Here is a 17,018-nt window from a genome sequence, read left to right on the forward strand (position 1 = left end):
TCCATGATTAATTCTCCCATGTAATTAGGGGAACATTAATGCTCTATGCTATTCAGGTATGAGAAATGAGATGATACTTAATTTACTATTGAGGTCATCTTAAACCAATGCCAGTCTATTTTCTCAGGTTAGAGGAAAGGCTAATGAATATGATGAGTGCATTCTTTAAACTATAAAGCACTCTGAAAAGAAGATGGTTTCTATATGAATGAAACAACTTATTTATAAAATAAGCATTGTCTTTACAAAATTCTCATTGTGTATGCTTGACCCACAATGAGAAGGGTGGTATAATTATAAAACCCAGGCCAGGTGGCATGTTCCTGTAGTACCAGCATTCAGGAACCTAAAACAGGTGGATCACTTAAACCCAGGCACTCAAGGCCAGCCTGAGCAACACAGTGAGACCCTGGCTTAAAAATATACTTATACAACCAAGGGTTTAAATAATGAAATAGTGGATAAACATCAATTGTCTACTATCTTATCCACTGTTATGGGCACTGAAGAAAGATTTACCATATTTCTTTGTGCCCAGAGCTGAGAATAAGGAAATATGTTGGCATTTTGTGAACTCTAAAGCACCATATAAGTATAGCTATTGATTTTCCAATTTGGTGCTCCATGCCAAATTTATAAAATTCAGTTATTATACTATTCTAATAAATTTTCAAAATCCAAGGACTGTTAGTTATTTATCACTTAACATCATATGTAAGGCATTCAATGCCTGATGAATGCAAGAATGGATGGTAATCATCTGTTAGGTTCCAGTGTTCTTGCTTGGCACTGAGATGCAAAGATCTTTATTCTGTCCTTGGTAGCAGAAGAAATTATGTATAGTCTGAATTTATAATTTTTAAACTGCCAAACATGCATAAGCAATATCTTTTGAATTAATAATGATTATATTGCTTATTTGTCTTAATCCCAGAGATAGCAAGTGGGGTACAAAAATTCATTATTTTTATTAATGAACCTGAAACAGAGATCTGTGTATATATTTATAAAGCCTACAGCTCTCTTCAGAGAGGAGTTAAATGTTGGCTTAATCAGTAATCAGTGATTACTTTCTGTGAGGTTCTGAACCGTATCCCTTAGAATAGCAAAATCATTTTATCATTATGGAGTACTCACAGGAGAAAATGAAATAACAAATGTGATATTCAGACCAAAGGGTCTTGTAACCACTCATTCATAAGCTTATACAACGATGAAAACGGAGAAAATAGATTTGTATAAGGCAGTATGCTAAATGCTGAGCTAAGTAGAGGGATAAAATCCCATCTACACTTGCCACCTGGTTCAGTGGAAAAGGTGGGAAAACATTTTCTGAAAAGCAAGTATGTGATTTTTCCACCCAGTTTCTTAAATATTGATTGGATGCTGATGATGGACATGAATTAGAACCACCCTGGCCTGGTTCAGAGACCGTAAAGGAGTGAAAGAAAATGGCTTACCTGTCTAATTAATCTGACAAGTAAAGCATCTTTTATGTGGAATGTGCCACTCTAGGTCCAAAAGATAAGTGAAGCGAAATGGACCTAGTATAAAGGACATTAGGTCACTGATCACAGCACCAGATAGACAACACCTCTTTGATTATTAAATAAATAATATTTCAGTGTCTGATCACTGCAAGGCATTGTGTTCAATGAATTAGTAAGGAGGTCTGGTTCAGAAGACCCATTAACTTGCCTTGGAGATTTGCGAAAACACAGAAAAAAAGGGCAAGATTCCTTCAATGTAACATGAAAAAGTAAAATAAAGACATTTTTCCTACTTCTGGGAAAGAGCCAAAGACACTGGCTGTCGACCTCCTTTAAAGCCTGAAGACTGATAAAAGGGCTCACAGTTTGAACTTAATGAATTAATTAAACAAACATAGAATGTTTACTACAATTAAGTGATTCAAAAGGAGAATAAAAATGAAAACAATGGTTTTTAGAAATATTTGCTCATTGCTTGGCTTAGAAACAGGAAGACACATGAGCAATAAAAAAGGATTTTCAAATTTACCATATTTAGTAAAAATGAATTAAAACTGAATAAAGTATTGTTTTTAAGTGCTCAGTAGAACGAGGACATTTTTAAATACCTAAACCAAAATGCACTCTTTATCTCAATAGCATATAGTGGAAACACAAGAACACATTTAATAAGAGACTACGGTTCTTTTTTACTTGAAAGAAACTTATCAAACAGTTGTGATATGGAAGACACTGAGAAGGAACAACTAAGTAGATTAACTTCTCATTGGCATGCTTGGTACAGTGGGAATAACACTTTATTATGGGCTTTCTGTTTTTTCATTCAGACATATCACTGAAGATGATGCTAAAATACTAAATGAAATGGATGTGTTCCAAAACACACTTAATGTGATTTGGAGGTACAATTAAAAAAACCCATAAAGGAACTGATAACTCTTTGTATCAAACAGAAGTATCTATTTTGTCAAGCCACTATGTTAAATCTCAGAAAACAAAAAAGAGCTTGACTGAAAGACTGAATTCTTTGAGAATGGACAATCAATATTGATTCATTTTCCTCATTTATTTATCCATTCTACAAGTATATATGGGCGCCTATTGGATGTAAGGTCCTTAGGTTGGCCCAGACATTAGACAAGATGCTTGCCTTTCCAGAGGATTTCTTAAACTTTGCTTCTGGCATGTTTTCTGGTTAAGGGCATGGCTAAGTCTCCAAATAAATAACATTGTATAGTTTTATTCCTCCCCAACACCTCTTCTACCATTCTGGCCACTATGATGAGCAGGTAGCTGGGTTCTGTTAATGAGCGTATTCCTTAAGTTGCTGGTACCCTCCACTATAGAAGTTACTTCATTTTCCTTGTCCATGCCTCATGTAAAATGATTATGACCACTGCTGGAGAGGAGAGATGAGAGCCATCTAATTCCCAAACCCCAGTCTCATTGCTATCTATACCTTGGGGAACCACCCAGACAACTGGTTTTGAATGAATTTGTCTGTTTTCAAATCTTTACCCCTAACATGCTCATGCATGTACATCCCCTAATAGATTTATTTCAGAGAGAGTCCTCAGATAGCACATGAGTAAAATGAAGATGGAGACATGATTTTTCCTGGAGCAATTCTCCATACTCAGGAAGGGCTTGTTATGGCAGAATATTGTCAGTAGATGAGAAGAGCTTAAATTTTTACTAGGCTTGCTTAAGTTTTAAGAACAATAAAAATTGGAAAAAAAAATTGGAGGAAAAATACCAAAAATAAAAATAACAAATAATCCTCTAAATGCATGCCTGGCTAGGTTTTGGCCTTTTCCATTTTTAAATCACTCACAGAGGGTGGGACAGGAGGAAGAGTGAAGGAAAAGGTCAAACCTGTGTCTAAGGGCAGCCTCCATTTGTTCTGAATTGGCTTGGGAGCATTACTAGCTCCTGGCCTCACTGAATTAATGTGACCCCTGATGGTTTCCTCAACCAAAATTTGCTGTGAAGGAGGTGGACTTTATTTACATGGCAAGTCAGCACTGATACCCATAAATGGAAAAGGAAATAGATAAATGGTGGAGGGAGCAATATTAAAAGGAATTTGGGAGTGACATTTTCTAGCTTTGACTATGTACATTTTTAGTTAGATACAGCTGAAATAGTAATAATGCTCACTTTTAAAGTGTGGCATCAGCCTGACTCAGCAACACTTCTCTCTTTAGGTGTGGGGTGGGGGACAGCTACAGGAATGTGGAAATGCAGTTCCTGCATTCCTGAGCACTATTCATTAAATAAGAAAAAGCAAAAAAACCCCCACTCCCCACACCTGCTTTTATAATGTTAATGAAGCTGCCCAACAAACCCTTTTTAAAGGAAATGGCTTCATCTACATTCTTTAAAGTGAAACCAAGACACCTGGGGTGGCCTACAGGTGTGTAAGGGCTGGCCTACAGGTGTGTAAGACCTCTTCTGTCAGATCTTTTGTTTAGAAGCTTGAAAAATCTTGTTCAGACAGGATGAGCACCCAAAAGCAATCCTAAGTAACCCTTATTATACAAACTTATAGGAACTGGAGAACTGTTTCAACTGTTTGAACTGTCTGTTCACTGTTAAATAAAATGTTCTGGTTTTGAAACTTTTATTACCTTGTGACAATGTCTAATTCACTGTCCCTTACTCACCACACTGATTACTTAAACTCTTTTAACTTTTAAAATACTCTGATCATCCTACAGGGTTAGGATTTGAGGTCTCATTTCTTACATGTTCAGTTACTTTGGTCAAGGACACCAAGAAGCACCTATAAGACCAAAAAATGTGGGAAGCAAAGAGCCTCAATGATCCAGAGAGCAATGGGAATAGGCATATCTGTCAAATTACAGGACTTACTCCTATATTTTAGATATTTGAATAGTTTGTATATTAACCCCTTCCATGTCCGTATCTACAAAGAGTTTCTGACCAGCTGACTTGTAGAATATCCTTTCTATCACGAGAATTCTACCATTTTATCATTTATACTATATTCTATTTCTTTAAAAATATCCCCCAGCAAGGGCTGGGGATGGGAATCAGTGATAGAGCACTTAACCTGGCATGTGCAAGGCCCTGGGTTCAATGTTTGGGTCTACACACAAAAAAAAATAAAGAAAAAAAAAAGAAGAAGAAGAAAACTCTAAGCTACTTATACATTTTACATAGTGGTTCTGCCTTTACCTGTTCATCCACAAAGAGGCTGATCTGTATTAAGATCTGTTCCAAAGATGTTATTAGGTTAATTTTCCACATTGGTCAGTGAGTCTAAAAGAAAGAAGACAAAAAACACTCTGGTTTAGTGAAGAACCTAAATATAGAATCAGAAGACATGACTTCCACTACTGCTCCACTGTGTAACTTCTGGGTATAAAATGAAGCTGTTAGACCAGGACGCAAGAAAACACCACTGACTCCAATTAAAATCAAATTAAAGCAAGCTTATTATTTCGACTGGCTGGGCTGCCTCTCCCAACCCAAACCTGAGGAACAAGACAGCCCTGCAGTTTTCCTGCAGCCCAGTATTATAGCCCAGAAAGTTACACAAAGGGGGGTTACAGATAACAAAACTGTTAGTTTACATTTTTGCTGGTCCTAACATCAGAATTTATGAAGGTCATTAGAGCCTCAGAGGTCCTTATCTGGCCAGGGAAGGCCAAGAGTGATGAGGTGGCACTAAAGTTTCAGAGAGGGCTGCTATTTTAGTAAAGCCGAAATTAGCTTTTCATGGCCTCGTGAAAAGAGAAAATCAGGCTGGGTCTATCAGAGGCCATAACTATAGGCAGGTATTATGAACTTAATGGTGTATACTTAAAATGGTTACAATGACAAATTTAATGCTATGTTTATTTTACTACAATTTTCCAAAGTTTTAAAGACCCAGGGGAATGCCGAATAAAGATTTACAAACACAGAATACTGGTAAGAGAGCCCTATTCCCAAGCTTGGAGATGGACTTGAAAACAGCAGCTCATTTTTCTAAAACAGTTTGCTGGTACTAGAGCTGGGGATTTTTTTTTTTTTTTTTGGCTGGACCTTACCCTAAAATGAGCAAGCATCAGAATCAAATGCAGATATCATAAACATACTAGAATTTTCAGATAAATAATTTAAGACAACTATGATTAATATACTAAAAGTTCCAATACTAAAAGTAGATAACATGTGAGAACACAAGCTCAAAATCATACCAATTCTCTTTTCAAACCACAACACAATGAAATTGAAAGTCAAGTGCATTAAGGAAAACTGGAGAATTCACAAATATATAGAAAAATCAAACAATACACTCCAGAATGAATGAGTCAAAGAAGAAATCAAAAGGGAAACTAGAATATATCTTGAAACAAATGAAAAATTGAAAAAAAAAAAGCAACATGGCAAAACTTATGGGATGTGCAAAAAGCAGTAGGGAGAGATAAGTTTATAGACGAACATCTGGAAGAAGTGTCTTAAGTTCACCACCCATCTAAACATCTATACATATAGGTGGTATACTTATCTGTACAATAAGAAAACATTGGTAGAAAGGAAAAAATAAAGATTGTAGCAGAAATAAAATAAAGCACAGAAAAAAATTAATGACGCTGTTCTTAAAAGATTGGATTAGTTCTTACAGAAATGGATTACAAGAAGAGGCTGCTACAGGGCTGAGGATGTGGCTCAAGCGGTAGCGCACTCGCCCGGCATGCACGGTGCACTGGGTTAGATCCTCAGCACACACACACACAAAAAGATGTTGTGTCCAACAAAAACGAAAAAATAAATATTAAAAAATTCTCTCTCAAAAAAAAAAAAAAAAAATGAAAAAGAAGAGGCTGCTACATACTGAGACTGGCCCTTTCTCTTGGTGTCTATTATACACGTATGTCCTTCAGCACTTAGCTGTTTCTCCTCTCCTCTGCCATGAGTTGATGCTGCATGAGGTCCATACTAGTTCATGATCTTGAACCTCCCTACTCCAGAACAGTGAGCTAAAGGATTTTTTTTTCCAAATGTTTTTTAGTTGTAAATGGACACAATATATTTATTTTTCTGTGGTGCTAAGGATGGAACCCAATGCCTCACATGTCCGAGGTGGGCGCTCTACCACTGAGCTACAGTCACATGCAAAGGATTTTTTTAATTTTTAAAATATGAATAGATGGACACAATACCTTCATTTTATTTATTTATTTATTTTTATGGGATGCTGAGGATTGAACCCAGTGCCTCACATGTGCTAGGCAAGCTGTTTACCACTGAGCTACAACCACTGCCCCAAGGATTTCTTTTTTGATAACTCCCAGCCTCAGGTATTGTGTTGTCATAACACAAACCAGCTAAAAATAACTGTGGTGATTCAAATGCTTATTAAAATGTCCAGACTTGGGGCTGGGGATGTGGCTCAAGCACTAGCGTGCTCGCCTGGCATGTGTGCAGCCCGGGTTCGATCCTCAGCACCACATACAAAAAAAAAAAAAACAAAAAAAACAAAGATGTTGTGTCTGCCAAAAACTGAAAAATAAATATTAAAAATTCAAAATAAATAAATAAATAAAATGTCCAGACTCCAAGTGTTCTATACATTCACTGTAACACCTGTCAGAATAACAAAGGTATTGTTTTTTAATGAAAATAGCAAAAACAATTGCGCAATTCATATGGAATCATGAAGGCCCCTGAATATCCATAACAGTTTTGAAAAAAGAGCAAAACTGGAAACTTCATATTCCATGATTTCTAAACATATTATGAAACTATAATAATTAAGAGTAACTGGGTGCTGAGGAATACACCTGTAATCACAGTAGACTTGGGAGGCTGAGGGGGGGAGGATCAGAAGTACAAAGTAGGCCTCATAAACTTAGTGAGACCTAGTCTCAATAAAATATAAAAAAGGGCTGGGGATGTGGCTCAGTGGTTAAGTGCCTCTGGGTTCAATTCCTAGTACAAAAAAAAAAAAAAAAAGAGTATTGTAATGGCATACATATAGATATACAAACCAATGAAACAGTAGGGACCTTGAAAATAATGCCATTCAGTATGATCAACTGATTTTGACAAGGGTCCAAGAATACATGATAGGGAAAGGAAATTTTCCTGGGGAAAACTGGATGTCCATATGCAAAAGAATAAAATTGTATCCATATCTTATACTATACCAAGAACATGAACTCAAAATAGATTTAGAATTAAATGTAAGACATGGAACTGTAACTCCTAGAGAAAACAGAAGCTTCATGACAGTGGCTTTGGTGATGATTTTTAGATGACACTAAAAGCACAGAAAAGAAAAGAAAAATGGTCAAGTGAGACTATATCAAACTAAAAAGTTTTCTCACAGCAAAGGAAAGATTCAAGAATGAAAAGTCACAAAAGGGGACAATCTACATAATAAGCAAAACTCTGTGTAGATACCTATACAAACTATTCATATATAAAATATAAAATGAAGTCCTATAATTTGACAGAAAAAAATAAATAAATACAGCAAATAACCCAAATAAAAAGTAGGCAAAGAGGGGCTGAGGATATAATATAGCTCAGTTGGTAGAGTGCTTGCCTCGCATGCACAAGGCCCTGGGTTCAATCCCCAGCACCACACACACACACACACACACACACACACACACACACACACAAAAGGAAAGGAACTGAATACATATTTTTCAAAAAAGAGACAAATAGCCAGTGGATATATCTAAAGGGGCTCAACTTCACTATAAAGCAAATGTCAATCAAAGCAACAAAATACATCTTTTAGGAGAGACTTGCAGATAGATTTTCAGTTCATGATGAACAACAGCACTAACTGCAGATCTGGGCAAAACTGGTTTGGGCCGGCAATAACAGGAAGAGTGGATTTACAGCAAACATGGACTTATGGTGCCATCTAGTGGTAAAACAGGGGAAGTGACCGCCATAGGCTTTTAAAGAGAGTGAGAGAGAGAGAATTTTTAATATATATATTTTTTAGTTATCGGCAGACACAACATCTTTGTATGTGGTGCTGAGGATCGAACCCGGGCCGCACGCATGCCAGGCGAGCACGCTACCGCTTGAGCCACATCCCCAGCCCCTGGGATATGTTTCTTGCTTGGGGAAAGTTGAAGGAAATAAGTCCAGGGATTAAAATTAAAACATGGCCCCAGGCCACCCTAGAGAAACCTAGCATTAGACTGGGTGGGCCCCACAACCCCTGCACTCAAGCTGGCACACATGGAATGAGCCAGTGGAACTGCATTAGCCAGGCAGTCAAGGAATTGTCAGTACCACCATTCCCCAAATTGGGGCAGAAGACTCCCATGACTGCGTATGTCCTAGTGGCTGTGGGACTCAGGTACAAGAGCATCAACCTCATTAGCCAAGGGACTGCCTCCACCATCCCTCCCCCAACCTTGGGCACTGCAATGATCCCAAAGCCAGTCGTCACAGAAGGAAACTACACTTGCTCTAGCATCAAGGAGACACCTATGCCCACTGGGAGGTACTTGTGTTTCTGCGTGCCTCTCTGCCAAACTAAAGATAAACAGGGGCTTAGGCTGCTATATAGTGGTGAAATGGTTATGGGAAACAAAGAAAAGCAGCAGCCTGCTGAGAATTTCTGAAAAGATAAGCACAAACCAAGCCAGGTTCCAAAGACTGGAATGAATACTGAATCCTTGAAATGCACAAATAATGAGGAATGCCAAAAATCATTATGAACGGTCAGGGAACAATGCTGTCACCTAATAATCAAAATAAGGAACCAGAAATGAACCAGATAGTAATCAGTATTGGTGAACTCTTGTATAATCGATTTAAAGAAGCTGTTTTATAGAGGCTCAGTGACATCAAGAAAGGAAAACTATAGCCAAATCCAGAGAGACAGAAAGTAGATCAGGTGTTTCCAGGGCCTTTTAAAAAAATAGGGACTAACTTTCTACCTGGTATGGGATTTCCTTTTGTGGTGATGAAAACATTTGGAACCTGATGGAGTTAATGGTTGCACAAAAATGTGATTGTGCTTAATGGCATTGGATTGTACACTTTAAAAGAGTTGAAAGGTGAGTTTCATATTATATAGATGTCAACTTATAAAAAGAAAGGATACTCCAGAAAGATATGGTATAATGGGGTATATTATAAATTTTTAACTTTATTTAGGAGTAATTACAAAATAAAAAATTACAAGAAAACCTTAATGTAATTTATCACATTAATTGGTTAAACAAGAAAATTTCATGATTATATCAACTGAAGAAAAATGATTAAACAAAATTTAATACCCATTCATAAAAAAAGAAAGAAAGAACAAGCTGGTCCCTGTGGCACACACTGTAATCCTAGTGGCTCAGGAGACTCAGGCAGGAGTTCAAAGACAGCGTCAGCAAAAGCAAGGCACTAAGCAACTCAGTGAGACCCTGTCTCTAAATAAAAAGTAAAAAGAGCTGAAGAATGTGGCTCAGTGGTTAATCACCCCTGGGTTCAATCCCTGGTACCAAAATAAATAAATAAATGGTTTTACATTTTCCACAAATGAAGTCCATGATAACAACCCCTGCGTTATAACATTAATTTGAGTTTCTCTCTTTTCTCAAACTTGTTGGTTGTCCCTAGATTTATATTAAATGCATATACATTTGAAGCCAAGAGGTTGTCTAAGTAGAAATAGTTTGATTCTCTTAAAAATAAAGCCAGGAGGGCTCAGTGGTAGAGTGCTTCCCTGGCATGTGTGAGGCACTGGCCATGTACAGGGCCATGTACATGATGCAGAGTCACATGGGTAGTATAATTATTTTGAATAAAGCAGGAAGAAAAGGGTTGCCTGGGTCATTCCCTCCCCCAAGCAGATTGCAAAGAGATGCCTTTTGCTTGGGGAAAGGAAAAAAATTTTTTGCCTGACACCTAAAACCCAGCACGAGAACAGCCTTGATGAAACCCAGTGCCAAGCACAGTCCCCAAAGGTCCTCCCTGATGTTAATGTCTGTGGCCTGAGCCACTGGGCTTACCTGAGGTCCATGGAGAGCCGTGCTGAGAGGGACTACAATTTTTGGGTCATCTTCCAGTTCTTGAACTGTAGAACCATTGAACTGTTGAATGGCCACACACCCAGCGCCAGGCCCACAGCCAGCGCACAGCAAGAACTGCAAAATTGGGCAAAAACAGTTTGGGTCAGCCAACACTAAGAGGAAAATAGCAACACAGTAAAACTAGACTTAGGCTGCCATCTAGTGGCGGCACAGCAGAAGTGACCTCAGACTCAAATTGCTTAGAATTTCTAGAATGGAACATAAATAAACCAGATTATGAAGACTAGAAGAAAGATTTAATCCTTCAATGAACAGATAATGTTACAATAATCATGACCTCACCTAATGGTTAAAATGAGCTACCATTTTTTTTGCTTTGGTCGACAGATTATTAAATACACTACAATTGTACCTTATTCTGTAATTTTCAAATCATTCACACGTAGACTTAGTAAAAACTATGTTATAGAAAACCATCTGCAAAACTAAAATGAAAATAAAAATCCAACATAATACACACATATTAAACCGCTGAACTGTTAGTCATATTTTAATATGCACAGGTCAATTGATTTTCTTATATCTGGCACCATGATTAATATTGTTAATGTTAAAATATGAATACAATGGCTGGAGTTGTGGCTCAGTGGTAGATCGCTGTGAAGCACTGGGTTCCATCCTCAGGACCACATAAAAATAAATAAATAAAATAAAGTTACTGTGTCCAACTACAACTAAAAAAACTTTAAAAAACATGGATGCAAAAATGTCTACCAATGAAACTATCTGAGAAACAGGCCAAACATTTTTTTTTCTTACAGACACTTTTCTAAATCCACCCTTTATGGATTCTCTCTTCCTTTCATAGAATTAGTTGTTCAGACTGGTGGGGCAATTTTTTTTTTTGTAACTGTTTGAAAATATCCATTTTTTAGTTGTAAATTGACACAATAACTTAATTGTATTTCTTTATTTATTTTGTGGCGCTGAGAATCAAACCCAGTGCCTCACAAGTACTAGGCAAGCACTTTACCCCTGAGCTATAGCCGCAGTCCCCAAGAACTATTCTTTTTTTAAAAATACTTTTAGTTGTAGATAGCACCATATAAAAATAAAACAAAGGTGTTATGTCTAAGGATTGAACCCAGTGTCTCACAGGTGATAGGCAAGCGCTCTACTGCCAAGCCACAACCCCATCCCAAGAACTGTTCTTAATAACCAGAATGGGTGAATTCTTGGATGGAGAATTTAAAGCAGCTGTTTTAGGCAAATCCAATGAGTTTTATAAAGATAATAATCCTTTTTTTTTTTTTGGTACCAGGTATTGAACTCAGGGGTACGGAACCACTGAGCAATACTGCAGCCCTATTTTGTATTTTTTTTTTTATAGACAGGGTCTCACTGAGCTGATAAGAAAAAAAAAATTAAAAGGAAAGAAACAGGCCTTCAGTATCTCCCACTGACAAAGACAAAGAGGTCTCTGGATTCGGCATTTAGTAATGACACATATGACTGAGATGAGGCTACTATAACTTAGAGAGGTCCTGTCTCAAAATAAAAAAATAAAAAGGAGCCAGGGGCAGTGGGGCATGGCTGTACTCCCAGCGGCCAGGGAGTCTAATGCAGTTGAATCCTGAGTTCAAAGCCACTCTCTGCAACTTCAAGGCTATAAGGAAAAAGTGAGATGCTGTCTCAAATACAAAATGGGCCTGGGGACCCTGCTCAGTGGTAAAATACCCCTGAGTTAAATCCCCAATATAAAAATAAAATAAAGAAAAGAAAAGAGGGCTGGGGTTGTAGCTAAGTGGCAGAGCACTTGCCTAACATGTGTGAGGCCTTGGGTCACCGCAAAAAATAAACAAAATAAAGGGATTGTGTACCTCTACAACTGAAAAAAATTTAAAAAATAAAAGAAAGAAAGAATAATTTGATCTCAAGACTCAACAATAGGAGGCTAATTTCTTCTGGAACATTGCCAGGCCTGAATATATGCTAGGAGATGGAGAAAAATGGCCACTGGAGGCAGCCTAAACCATTATACTATTTTTCAATTGCCAGAGGGAAGGAAAATCAGGAAAGAGGTACGACGCACCTCCCCCATGGCTGCACCTCCCCCACAGCCTGCCCGACCCAACCCAACCCGCCACAGCCTATCAGCAGCAGCCCCCTAGTCCCGCAGCCCCCACCCGCCTCAGCCCTGCAGTAGCCATGGTGGACCCGGAATTCCACAAAATGTCAGTTGGAATCCTTACTCATCGCCCATCTTTGACCCGCCACGCCACGGCCGACCTGGCCGACCCGGACTTCCAAAAAAATGTTAGTTGGAATCCTTACTCATCCCCCCATCTTTCAAATCTCCTTAACCTAGGGCTGGGACATTAAGCAACTCAGCGAGACCCTGGCTCTAAATACAATACGAAAAATGGCTGGGGATATGGCTCAGTGCACCTGAGTTCATTCCACGGTAGCAAAAACAAACTCCACGGCTGGGGATATAGCTCAGTTGGTACAGTGCTTGCCTTGTATGCAGAGGCCTGGGTTCAATCCCCAGCATGGACCAAAAAAAAAAAAAAAAAAAATCTCCCAACCTAAAGAGTTAAAAGCAACCCTCTCCAAAACTCCCCAGTCCTAAACCCAAGGAGAACCTGTTTTAGACAGCCTTTTTCACTGCAAATAATTAGAAGAGAAAAAGCTTATTTTCAGACTCACATGTTCAGAGGTCTCAGTATAGGGAGTGAGACTAGTCCAGTCCTGAATGGAAAATCCACACTGGAAGGGTAAGGCACAAAATGGACAGCAGGAACATGGAGGGAACACAGCTCCCACAAAAGGCCCAAAGTCCCGCCCTCAAACAAGCACCTCCTCCATCCACACCCCATCTGTCTATAGTTGCCACCCATTTAATCACCATGGGGGATTAATGAAAGGTGAAACTCTCCTATCTCAATAATTTATTGCAGGACACCTTATATATAGACAATAACAGACCAAAATAATGAAGACCCAAAACTTCCTCTGAACCCAGCCTTTCCTAATATAGAGCATGGCTCAACATACCCTAGTCCAACTGCTGATGAAACCACATCCCCCGTGGCATTACATGGGAAGATAACTCATTTTCCCAAAAATATCTAAAACAGACCAAATAAAATTAAGGCGAATTTGCAGATGACCTGAGCAGATATATGGAGACATTTCAACACTTAACTGAAGTGCAGTGGCACCACATCCTCCACAAAAAATCTTAACTGGGCTTCTCCAGAAATTTTTACCATGGCTGATTTTACGACCCTCAGCAGAAGAGTTCAATGTAGATAAACTTCCTATTTTCCTGTTGCCCTGATTGACTTGGCCACTGGCCAGGAAGAAACCAGCACTCCTGGTGCTTTACTAGTTTTTCAAAAATATTTATCCAGTATAGTAGTTTGTACAAATGTTACCCATTTGGCTCCATGGTAACAGCTGGGGGCAGGGGAGAAAGGGGGAAAATGGCTTCCTCCTTCTCAGGTACTGTCCTTGAAGAGTTAACTTGCCCAGAACAGTGAAAGAAACAGCTGCTTTTATGTGAACTACTGCAGACTGTGAACTTCTGAGCCCCTCCCCTTACATGCTGGGGATAAAACTCTGAAACTCCCTGAACTTGGGGTTCAGGGGACTGATTGATTACAACAAAGGCTGTACCCTCTGAACCTGGCTGCAGCCAAATAAAACTGTTTCCTGCTATCTTCGGTGCCTTACCTCCTCTGTCCCTACAATAGAAGCATTTACCTTACTTTAGAAAGACATATCTGTGATATTAGGACATACTTTAACCCCTTCAAAAAAACAAAAGAGTGACAGATTCGGCTAAAAAAAATGAAGATCAAATGGATAATCAAGATCATATACCTCCTGGACCAAAACCACCCTAGGAGTCACTGCAGTCCCTACCTCAGTACCTGACTGGGAGTATACAACAGAAAAAAATATAGAAAAAAGAAAAATCATTTCTTGGTCAGGTTAAATTAAAGATTAGGATGAAGTCTATTAAGCCTGTAAACTATACAAAATTGGTATCAGTAGATCAGAGGGATTTTTTAAAAAAACCCAACCCCACTGGGCACCAAGGTTCAGAGGTAGAACAATAACCCAACATGCATGAGGCCCTGGACTCAATCCCCAGGACGAAAATGAAGTTAAAAAAAAAATACAGCCTGTGAAAAGAGATCTTTTGGCTCACTCCTTGACAGCTCTCTGACATCTCTAGATTACTGAAGAGTTGGCATTATGCTGCTTGGAGCATTGTCTGATTTAGAGATCAGACAATGAGATGATGGGGCGGCGGGAGGAAGAAGGGAGGTGGTTCTGTTCTTAACAATGCAAAGATAATTCAAAGAAAACAGAATAAGAAATACTGGAGTGGGAATCAGGCAACCTTAACTTCGGTTCCAACTCTGCCATTAAAAGCAAATCCCAGCCTCCCCTCTGGAGACAGTCATTTGTATTGGAATTGGTGAGCTCAAAGATCTTTTTGATATATATAACATTTTATATCATTCTATAATATGGTTCCCAAAAGCTTAAAATTAAATGCAAAGAACTGGTTAGAATATCATGTTCATGAGGCCAAACCAGTGAGTTTAGATCCTGCATGCTTCCCTTGTTCTATGATCACTGTCTTCTTAATTCTTAACCCTTGCCCGTAATCACAAAGATATGAATCACTGATCACAGTGAGACCTGAATCAATGTGTTTGGGATTCTCAAAAGTGGTACAAAAATGCCACCTGAATATTAGGAAAACAAGGCATAAGCTGCTTAAAAACTGTAAGGTCAGTTTGTTGGAAGCCAATTAAAAGATTTCAAAGGAGGCAAGACCCTCTTAAGAGGCTATGTTTGTGGCTGGGGCTGGGGCTCAGTGGCAGAGTGTGTGCCTAGCATGTGCGAGGCACTGGATTCCATCATTACCACCACATAAAAATAAACAAAATAAAAGCATGCTGTCCAGCTACAACTAACAAAAAATTTTTAAATAGAGGCTATGTTTGAAGGGAAAAAGCAAGTGGCAAGGTAAATTAATTAGTAATCTATAGCAGTACATGCCACTGAGGTTTGCACACAAATGTGGAATATTCCAAGAAAACAAATGGAAGCCTGATGGCGGTAGGTGTTCCATCAATTTACCTCTCCTGAGAGGGGATCCCTCCATTTTCCACTGTGCCCTGTGGCTACTATGTATTGAAAGGTCCTGGTTGACAGCAATATTCTCTCCTTCATTTTACACTATTGAAAGTCCTTCCATATCCATAATCTCATACATCTTTACAATATTCTTGAAAGGCAAGAGTTACTATACTCATCCCATCTCATAAATGCATCAAAGACTCAAATATCAAAGCTGGTCAGATGTGGAGCCAGAATTTGAATCTAGACAGTTTCATTCCAAGTTGATCACTCTCTCTACAAGACCACATTCATCTACCTTAGAGGCAAAGTCTCACTAAAATCTCCAAGGATCCCCAAACCTACTCTTTATCTATTAAAACTTTAGGAACATCAGGGATTTATCTTTCAAAAGCATTTACAAGTCCCCTTTATATCCCTCTGCTATCTGTTTGGATTATCATTTATTCTACTCTAAATATCTACATTGCTGCCCACCTTTCATCTGTGAAAACTCTTGTGAACTGTACACAGTTTAGGATACTTTCTTAAATAGTTAAATATTTATTTTTTTTTAGTTTTGGTTGGACATAATACCTTTATTTTATTTATTTTTATGTGGTGCTGAGGATCGAACCCAGGCCTTGCATGTGCTAGGCAAGTGCTCTACCACTGAGCCACAACCTCAGCCAGGATACTTTCTTTGACTAAAGAAATCAGAACTGGACTCTCAGCTACCTCAGAGGTCTGCTGGTGGATTGTATTTCCTTATTTCTTCTACCTTCTACCAAATAATTCAATCCCAGTCCAAACTACTTGAAACACGTATTTAAAAAAAAAATCACACACCAAACCCAGAATACAGAGCTGATTTCAGGAAACAAGTCATTTGCTATTTATTATAATATACATATATATATGAATGTGTATTATATTTATAAACAGTATATTATATCAAAATAACATAGTAGTGGTGAAGGCCTATAATCCCAGCACCTCAGGAGACTGAGGCAGGAGGATCTCCAGTTCAAAGAGAGGCCCTAAGGAAGTCAGTGAGACCCTGTCTCTAAATTAAAATACAAAAAAAGGGCTGGTGGTGTGGTTCAGTGGTTCAGTGCCCCTGAGTTCAATCCCGGGTACGGGGATTGGGACACACAGTAGTTAAGATCATAATCTCTGGAGAAATAGTAGTAGAAAAAATGCTTAATGCTGTACCTGGCACATATTAATGGCCTTGTAGGTAGTAAGTGAAAGAATGTCCATAACTTCTATCTTGGTAAAGTGGGTTTTTCTGGCCTTTTGAATTACTTTTAGTTATATATACTGGGGTTCATTCTGACATAATCATATAAGCATGGAATATAATTTGTTCTCA

General features: G+C 38.4%; 1 protein-coding gene and 1 long non-coding RNA gene across 2 annotated transcripts in view; one reads left to right on the plus strand and one right to left on the minus strand.

Annotated features, from left to right (window-relative positions):
• The window catches only part of LOC308639171, a 247,633-nt gene that overhangs the window by 194,615 nt on the left and 36,000 nt on the right, over positions 1 to 17,018 (plus strand). The window lies entirely within an intron of this gene.
• CHIC1 (cysteine rich hydrophobic domain 1) overlaps positions 1 to 17,018 on the minus strand; it is a 92,205-nt gene that overhangs the window by 17,274 nt on the left and 57,913 nt on the right. Inside the window, exons 7-8 of the mRNA XM_081277268.1 lie at positions 10,481 to 10,615; positions 4,692 to 4,775 (exon numbers count right to left, since the gene is read on the minus strand). The gene's annotated coding sequence lies outside the window, so the exon portion shown is untranslated. The remainder of the gene's footprint in view (positions 1 to 4,691; positions 4,776 to 10,480; positions 10,616 to 17,018) is intronic.

The sequence above is a fragment of the Spermophilus citellus genome (assembly GCF_964194105.1).
Source record: "Spermophilus citellus genome assembly, chromosome: X".
Classification (NCBI taxonomy): Eukaryota; Metazoa; Chordata; class Mammalia; order Rodentia; family Sciuridae; genus Spermophilus; species Spermophilus citellus.